General features: G+C 27.5%; 1 long non-coding RNA gene across 1 annotated transcript; it reads left to right on the top strand.

Annotated features, from left to right (window-relative positions):
- Positions 1-1,781: 1,781 nt before the first annotated feature.
- LOC111682428 lies at positions 1,782-2,472 on the top strand. The gene is made up of 2 exons (XR_002762659.2): positions 1,782-1,921; positions 2,139-2,472. It is a non-coding gene; the product is annotated as an uncharacterized LOC111682428 (long non-coding RNA).
- The last annotated feature ends 6,559 nt before the right edge of the window (positions 2,473-9,031 follow it).

The raw sequence follows: 9,031 nt of genomic DNA, 5'->3' as shown, positions 1-9,031 counted from the left end.
TATAGTCTAGTCTATAGTCTCGTCTATAGTCTAGTCTATAGTCTAGTCTATAGTCTAGTCTATAGTCTCGTCTATAGTCTAGTCTATAGTCTAGTCTATAGTCTAGTCAATAGTCTAGACTATATTTTAGTCTATAGTCTATTCTATAGTCTAGTCTATAGTCTAGTCTGTAGTCTAGTCTACAGTCTAATCTATAGTGTAGTCTACAATCTTGTCTATAGTCAAGTCTATAGTCTTGTCTACAATCTAGTCTATAGTCTAGTCTAAAGTCTAGTCTATAATCTAGTCTATAATCTAGTCTATAGTCTAATCTATAGTCTAGTCTATCCTTGTCCAGACTATTTTATAGTTTGGAATATAGATTATTCTATAGTCTGGAATATACACTATTCTATAGTATGGACTACAGACTATTCTATAGTCTGGACTATAGGCTATTCTATAGTCTGGACTATAGACTATTATATAGTCTGGACAATATACTATTCTATAGACTGGACTATATATAGTCTAGTCAATAGTCTAGTCTATAGTCTAGGCTATAGTCTAGTCTATAATCTAGTCTATAATCTAATCTATAATCTAATCTATAGTCTAGTCTATAGTGAAGTCCACAGTCTAGTTATTGTCTACTCTATAGTCTAGTCTATAGTCTGTTGTATGGACTAGTCTAGTATATTTTTTAGTCTATAGTCTAGTCTGTAGTCTAGTCTATAGTCTAGTCTATAGTCTAGCCTATAGTCTAGTCTATAGTCTAGTCTATAGTCTAGTCTATAGTCTAGTCTATTGTCTAGTCTATAGTCTAGTCTATAGTCTAGTGTATAGTCTAGTCTATAGTCTAGTCTATAGTCTAGTTTATTGTCTAGTCTATAGTCTAGTTTATAGTCTAGTCAGTAGTCTAGTCTATAGTATAATCTATAGTCTAGTCTAATCTATAGTCTAGTCTATAGTCTAGTCTATAGTCTAGTCTATAGTCTAGGCTATAGTCTAGTCTATAATCTAGGCTATAGTCTAGTCTATTCTATATTATAGTGTAAATTCTGGTCTATAGTCTAGTCTATAGTCTGGTCAATAGTCTAGTCTATAGTCTAGTCTATAGTCTGGTCTTCAATTTGGTCTGTTGTTTAGTCTTCAGTCTGGTTAAAAGTCTAGACAACAGTCTATTTTATTCTATTCTATATTGTGGACTATAGATAAGTAACACATACTATATCAAATTGTATGACCATATTTTGTAACCACTTAACAAACCAACCACGTATAAAACTCGCAAAATATACTTTTTTTATAGCTACTCTCAAATCTTCGAGTATATGATTCAAAATACCGGTTTCTTTTGTTGTTTTAAAAACAACAACAAAAAACATCCATAAAATACCAGATACATTCCTTCGTTTATATTTCCAAGAGCAATGTTAAAGCTCTTCCATGTTTATGGAGTTTTTTTGAGTTTTCTTTATCAAAAGTTTTTTGGCAGCAGTAGCAGCACCAATAACCGTTATCGTTTTGGGGGCTTACTCTCATACTATATTGCTCTCGATGATAATTCTCTGCATGTGACTGTGTCTCTCTGTCTCTCTTTTTCGTGGTGGTGGAGCTCTGGTCGTTTTTAGAGAATTTTAGAACATATGTTGTGTGTTGTTGTTTACAATTTTTTTTTGAGTTTTCTCTTTCCTTTTGGGCTATTTGTATACATATGTTTTGTTGTTTGTGATAATATTTATTCTTCTTCTTTTTTGTATTATATATATACGATTTTTTTGCATGTGAAAATATATAGATTTCTGTTTGCAATTTGTCATTAAGTTAGTCGGTCGTGAGACTTTGGTGCGAGTGGGTCGTTTTTAAAGTTATAAACGGAGTGTGTTATTTTTTAATTTTATACTTTAAAGTATAAAAAAAGAATTGTTTCTTATATTTGGTTAGTGTGAATAAAATTTTTTTAATATATTTTTTTATAATAGTTTTTTTTATAATAAATGTGCCTTTTAAAAATTGAAAAAAAATATTAGTAAAATAATTAATTTGTTAATTTTATAATATTTATGCAATCCATAGGCATATTGTAATTATTATTTAATTTTTTTCTCTAATTCTTTTTTTGCATTTTTTTCTTTATTATTACACAAAACAATTAGCAATTTTCATTGCCGTGCAAAAATAAGACAATTTCTTTTACAAGAGGATTTAAATAATAAAATCAAAAGAAAAAAAGAAAATCTAAACGCTAAAAGAAAAAACCACAAAAAAAGTTACGTCAAACATTTGGATTTTTATAAAATCAAAAAAAGGTAAGTGAAGCAAATTAAAACCAAAGAACACATGTCTTTTGGTAACCAAGAAAAAAAATATTCAATAGAAATTAATTTGCAAAAAAGGACGTGTGGAAAAATCATAGACACACATTGACCTTTAAAATAAACTTGAAATAGTTTAAAATAAATCATATCACCGGTTTTTGTTTTAAATATTGAAAAAAAAAAAAAAAAATACGCCTAACAGTGATGAATTGTCAAATTATGAGATATACTCACACAAACTCTCGTTGACACTTACACTCACAAGTACTTTTACAGTTTTTTTTTTTTTTGTTTTATTAAGTCTGAGAATTAATGCGTGTGTTTGACATTTGTTGGCAACGTAATTACTTTTTTTTTATTGTATTTAGATTTTTTCTTTACACACACACGATGATAAGGTTTTACTTGGTTTAATTCCATAAAATACGGAAGATCTTTAGTATTAGGTGGTTATTCATAGGCTGTGTTAGACCCTACATTAACTGTTAGTATAAGCTGGTCTATGGAATGATCTGTAATCGAGACAAGACTGATCTTTAGTCAAGACTATAAGCTGGTCTATAGTCCACATTGTAAGACGATCTTTAGTCAAGACTAAATGCTGTTTTATAGTCAAGACTAAAGACTGTTCCATAGTCTAGACTACAGACTGATCTATAGTCCAGACTACAGACTGATCTATAGTCAAAACTATAGAATGATCTATAGTCAATGCTATAGATTGAGAAATGTTCAAGACTGATCTATAGTCAAAACTATGTACTAATCTCTAGTAAAAACTATAGACTAATCTCTAGTAAAAACTATAGACTAATCTATAGTCAAGCCTAAAGACTATAGACTGATCTATAGTCAAGACTATAGACTGATCTATAGTCAAGACTATAGACTGATCTATAGTCAAGACTATAGACTGATCTATAGTCAAGACTATAGACTGATCTATAGTCAAGACTATAGACTGATCTATAGTCAAGACTATAGACTGATCTATAGTCAAGACTATAGACTGATACATAGTCAAGATAATAGACATTTCTATAGTAAAGACTATAACCTCTTCTGTAGTCATGACTATAGATTCTTCTATAGTCAACACTATAGAATGTTCTATAGTCAAGAATATAGACTGGAATATAGTCAAGACTATAGACGAATCTATAGACAAGACTATAGATGCATCTATAATCAAGGTTCTATAGTCAAGAATATAGACTAATCTATATTGATCTATATTCAAGACCATAGATTGATCTAAAGTTTAGACTACAGACTGATCTATAGTCAAAACTAAAAGTATTGTATTAATCCAAGTTTAACTTTTAGTTTAAACTACAAACTAAAAATCTGTCATAAAAATAATTTTGATATTTATATCATTTTTATACAGATCCTCATCAAAAGGTGCATCTTTCTTTTATTTACTAATTTTCTTACACAATTTCAATAGATTTTTATTGAAAATTCCATGACAATGATAATTCATAATATGATAGTGTAATAAATCACACTTAAAATGTGAAACAGGGCTGGAAAATTGTAAATATATAATATTAAATTAATGAACAAGAACAAGAACTTTAATCTTTTGTTAAATTAAAGATTAAAGTTTTATCATTAATTTAAAAAACTTATCTAATAGATATTTTCGAAAAAACGTAATATTCTTCATAAAATATATACTAATACTATTGATAGTTACATCCCTGCAAATATACGTACCGTTTAGCAAAATAATGACGTTATTTTACAATGTTAATAATTGCATAATCTATGCATATGTTTAACTAATAAATTAAATATTCTATTGTAATTCTCTTTACAAATTCTCCCTTTATATTTATTTATACAAAGTACATTTTTTTTTTTTTTGAACATGAAAAATGTTAATTGTACTTTTGTTGTATTATATCAATAAGTACTATTTGTCTACAAGTTTAATGTGAATATTATTATTATTATTAAACAAATTTACTTATTGTAAGTACAAAATGAAACAAATAGAAAAAAAATACTGCAAAAAAATGCATTTACTAATTTATTAATACGACTGTTAACAGTTTATGGTGAATGAAAATAAAAGTGACTAATTACGTTAAACTTACAGCGGAATTATTTCAAAAGTTTTAAAAAACTTTTTGAAAAAAATATAAACAATTACTTGCATAATTTTATTATTGTCATTTAAAAGATTTGGAATTAATTTGATATTGTTAAAGTTATAAAAACAATAGAAAATTTGTCTTGCGGTTATTAGTTAAATATATTAATTAAAAAAGCATCAACTATAAATTTCATGATATTGAATATCTAAAGAATTTGTTAAATTTGTTTAATATTTAATTTTAATAGAGTGCTAAAAAATTTATTAAATTGTTTAATGGTTAGAGCTAGGTTTAAATGATAAAAATCTAAAATTAGTTTATTAAATTTTAAAAATAAGATTTGTTAATAACAAATGCAATTACTCGAGCGTAACGTAGTGTAAATAGATCATTTTCTTTGATGTAACTGTTGTTTTTATAGTTGAAAGTTTTGACTAAAGATTGATCTATAGTACACACTAAAGAATTTGCTATAGTCCAGACAATAAGACAGACTATAGATAAGACTATAGTCAAAACTATATTAGAGTATAGCCCAAATAATAGACTAAACTCTAGTCCAAACTATTGACTAAACTATAGTCCAGACTTTAGACTGTACTATAGTCCAGATTATAGACAATAGTTCTGACTATAAATTATACTATTATCCAGACTGTGGACTTTACAAGAGGCCAAACAATAGACCAGAATATAGTACAGACTATAGACTAGGCTTTAATCCAGAATATAGACTAGACTAAACTATATATTAGACTATAGCCCAGACTATAGACTAGACCATAATACAGACTATAGACTACACTATAGTACAGACTATAGACTAGACCATAATCCACACTATAGACTACACTATGGTGCAGACTTCAGACTAGACCATAATCCCCACTACAGACTACACTTTAGTCCCGGCTATAGACTAGACTATAGTCCAGACTAAAGACTAGACTATAGTCCAGACTAAAGACTACACTATAGTCTAGACTAAAGACTACACTATAGTCTAGACTATAGACTAGACTATAGTCCAGACTGTAGATTAGACTATAGTCTAGACTATAGACAAGACTATAGTCTAGACTATAGACAAGACTATAGACTATAGTCCAGACTATACACTAGACTATAGTCCAGACTACAGACTAGACTATAATCCAGACTACAGACTAGACTATAGTCCAGACTATAGACTAGACTATAGACTATGCTATATAGTCCAGACTATAGACTAGACTAAAGACTCGACTATAGTCCAAACTACAGACTGTTTTATAATCCAGAATACAGACTAGACTATAGTCCAGACTACAGACTAGACTATAGTCCAGACTACAGAATAGACTGTAGTCCAGATTATAGACTAGACTATAGTCCAGATTATAAACTAGACTATAGTTCAGACTATAGAACAATCTATAGACTAGACTCTTGTTCAGACTGTAGACTAGACTATAGTCTAGACTAGCCTATAGTCCAGATTATAGACTACACTATTGTCCAGACTATAGACTAGACTATAATCCAGACTATAGACTAGACTAAAGACTAGACTATAGTCCAAACTACAGACTATACTATAATCCAGACTACAGACTAGACTATAGTCCAGACTACAGACTAGACTATAGTCCAGACTACAGAATAGACTGTAGTCCAGATTATAGACTAGACTATAGTAGATTATAGACTAGACACTATAGTTCAGACTATAGACTAGACTCTTGTTCAACCTGTAGACTGGACTATAGTCTAGACTAGACTTATAGACTACACTACTGTCCAGACTATAGTCCAGACTATAGACTAGACTAGAGTCCAGACTCTAGACTGGACTATAAATACATATTTCTAAAGTATTTCAAATCTTATTATTTCTCAATCTAACTAAATGATCTATTGTATATTTTTATGCATCCAACCATGTGCTATTTTAGATATATTTTCTTCTACAATTTGATAAAAACAAATATTTTGTTCTTCAATCTATTTTTCGTTAATAAATAGCAACTTGCTTGGTGATGGTGGTGATATTTCAGTTAATTTATGTCATTTAACAATGACAACTCACAATAAAATCACGAGGGTCTATAAAATTGTTGATTTTTTTTTCTTTCTATAAGATTTTTCCTTTTTTCATTTTCATCATCTTAATTTTACTTTAGTTCTTGTTTATGGAGTTTATTTTTGTTGTGGTTGTTATAATATTTTATTATTATTGTTTTTCTTCACATTTGACAAACTTTGTTTTTTGCTGCGTGTGTGTGTATGTTGGCTGTTGTGTATTTTTGTACGGCTTTTTGTTTTGTTATTGTTTGTGAGTGTTTTTTTTTTTTTTTTTTTTTTTTGAAGAAAAATCAATTTTCTTATTTTATCCAATCAAACTCGTGTATAAATTAATACTTGAAAACACAAACAATTTAACATACATACTTATGTACACATGTAGAAATCTATGCATGTGGGTATGTTTGTATATATATGTATAGTAGGGAACTTGTTTTTTAACCTTTAACTAGTTGACATTAACATAAATTTATAGAGCAAAAGGAATTGTCAAAGAAAAAGAGGCTCGTTTGTAAACATGGTGTTGCCAACTCGTTTGACGTTTAATAATGGGCAGCATGGCCTTATGCAAACATAATTAAAGAATGATTTGCAAAAATTGCATATAATTTTTGGTTTTTTTTAAACAAATTTTTAAAAATATTTTAATTTTAATGTGATTTAATTTTATTATAATAAAAATTTTAAAAAAATGTTTGATTTTAAACAAAAATGGAAATTTTTTTTAAAAATTTCATTAAAAAATTTCGCAAATTTTTTTGACTTTTACCTTGAACTACTACTTAAAATCTACTCAATCAATTTGCTTTTCCCCTTTATTATAAAAATATAAAATTTTTAATCTTATCAGTGTAATATGAAATTAGTTTATTACTGTTTTTTTTGCCATTTTTTTTTCAAAATTATTCTAAAAACACATGTTATCATTATTTAATTTAAATAACAAAAGAATATACAATAATATACTTTCAAGAAATATATTTCAATAGCACTAGACAGTCTATAAATTTTTTATTTATTTATACATTTATTTTGTATTAATTTAAATAAACACACACAGACAACATTGACATTTTTTTTCAATTGTCAAAGTCCAGATTCCAAATCGACGCTTCATACTATTAATAATGCAATTTGTAAAAATGGCAAGTAACAAAAAACATTTTTTTTTAAATATTCACTGATATAATAGTTCAAAACCTATTTTTTTTTACAAAAATATTATACGACACTAAAAATCAATATTTTATTTAAAAAAATGAAAATTATTTCTCGCTTAAATAAAAGATTGCAAGGTTTTTTAATTTCATTCGATAATGTATTTTCTCCATACCTATTAAAATAAAGAAATTGCCAGTTCATTTCTCTACTTATCGGGTTTTAAGTATCTAAGATAATTTGGTAGTAAAATTTTACTTTTTCATACAATTTTACTGAATTTTTTTTTACTTAGCACTTATTTTCATTAACTGAACTATCATTGGAAAACATTTAAATTGATACGATAACCTTTTCCATAGCTATTGAAATGTATTTTTTATTTTTCTCATTTATATTATTTAAATTATTATTTACATAATAAATACAAATGTCTAGACTTTAAAAGAATTAAATCGCTTTAAAGGCCAAGTGGTAATATAATTTTTAAACACTATAGCCGAAATTACAGACTAAAGGCGGGTTTTTTCAGATAAAGATAATCTACTTGCTTCGATTAAACCTAGTTTAATATATGTTTTGTGTTTTATTCAGAATGTTTTTGGCCAATTAAACTTAAGTTATAAGTGAGAAAACACAATTAACAAATACAATAAAACAAAGATTTCGAAAGAACAAAAACTTAATATTTTAAGTAAATAGCTATTTTTTTGATTTGTTTTGTTTTATTTTTTATTGTTTTAAATGTTTATTTAAAATTTTTTCAAAATTTTTCATTTTACAAAAGTATTATTTGCAAAAAACAGCTGTTTATTGTTTATGGTTTTGAGTGAAACAGTTGGCAATACTAACAAAGTTAACTGAACTTAAATACCTAACTGAAAAACACAATCATTCCAGACTATAGTAGAGTAGACTTTAGTTCAGTCTATAGACTAGACTATAGTAGAGACTATTAACTAAAGATAAAGTACAGACTGGACTATAATCTAGACTTTAGATTAGACTATAGTCCAGACTAAAAACTAGACTATGATCCAGATTATATTTCAGACTATAGACTAATCTAAAGTCTAGACTACAGACTAAACTATAGTCGAGACTAACAACAAAACTATAGATTAAACTAAAGTAAAGACTATTTACTAACCTGTAGACAGGGATTTAGACTAGGCTATAGTCCTGGCAATACACTAGACTATAGACTGAACTATAGACCAGATTATAAACTATACTATAGACTAGACTATAGACGTCTAGTCTATACACTAGACTATAGACCAGATTATAAACTATACTATAGACTAGACTATAGACTAGACTATAGACAAGACTATAGACTAGACTGTAGACTAGACTATAGACTAGACTATAGACTAGACTATAGACTAGACTATAGACTAG

The sequence above is a fragment of the Lucilia cuprina genome, chromosome 6 (assembly GCF_022045245.1).
Source record: "Lucilia cuprina isolate Lc7/37 chromosome 6, ASM2204524v1, whole genome shotgun sequence".
NCBI lineage: Eukaryota > Metazoa > Arthropoda > Insecta > Diptera > Calliphoridae > Lucilia > Lucilia cuprina.
The sequence above is the reverse complement of the archived record's forward strand: the minus strand, read 5'-3'. Positions and strand labels throughout refer to the sequence as shown.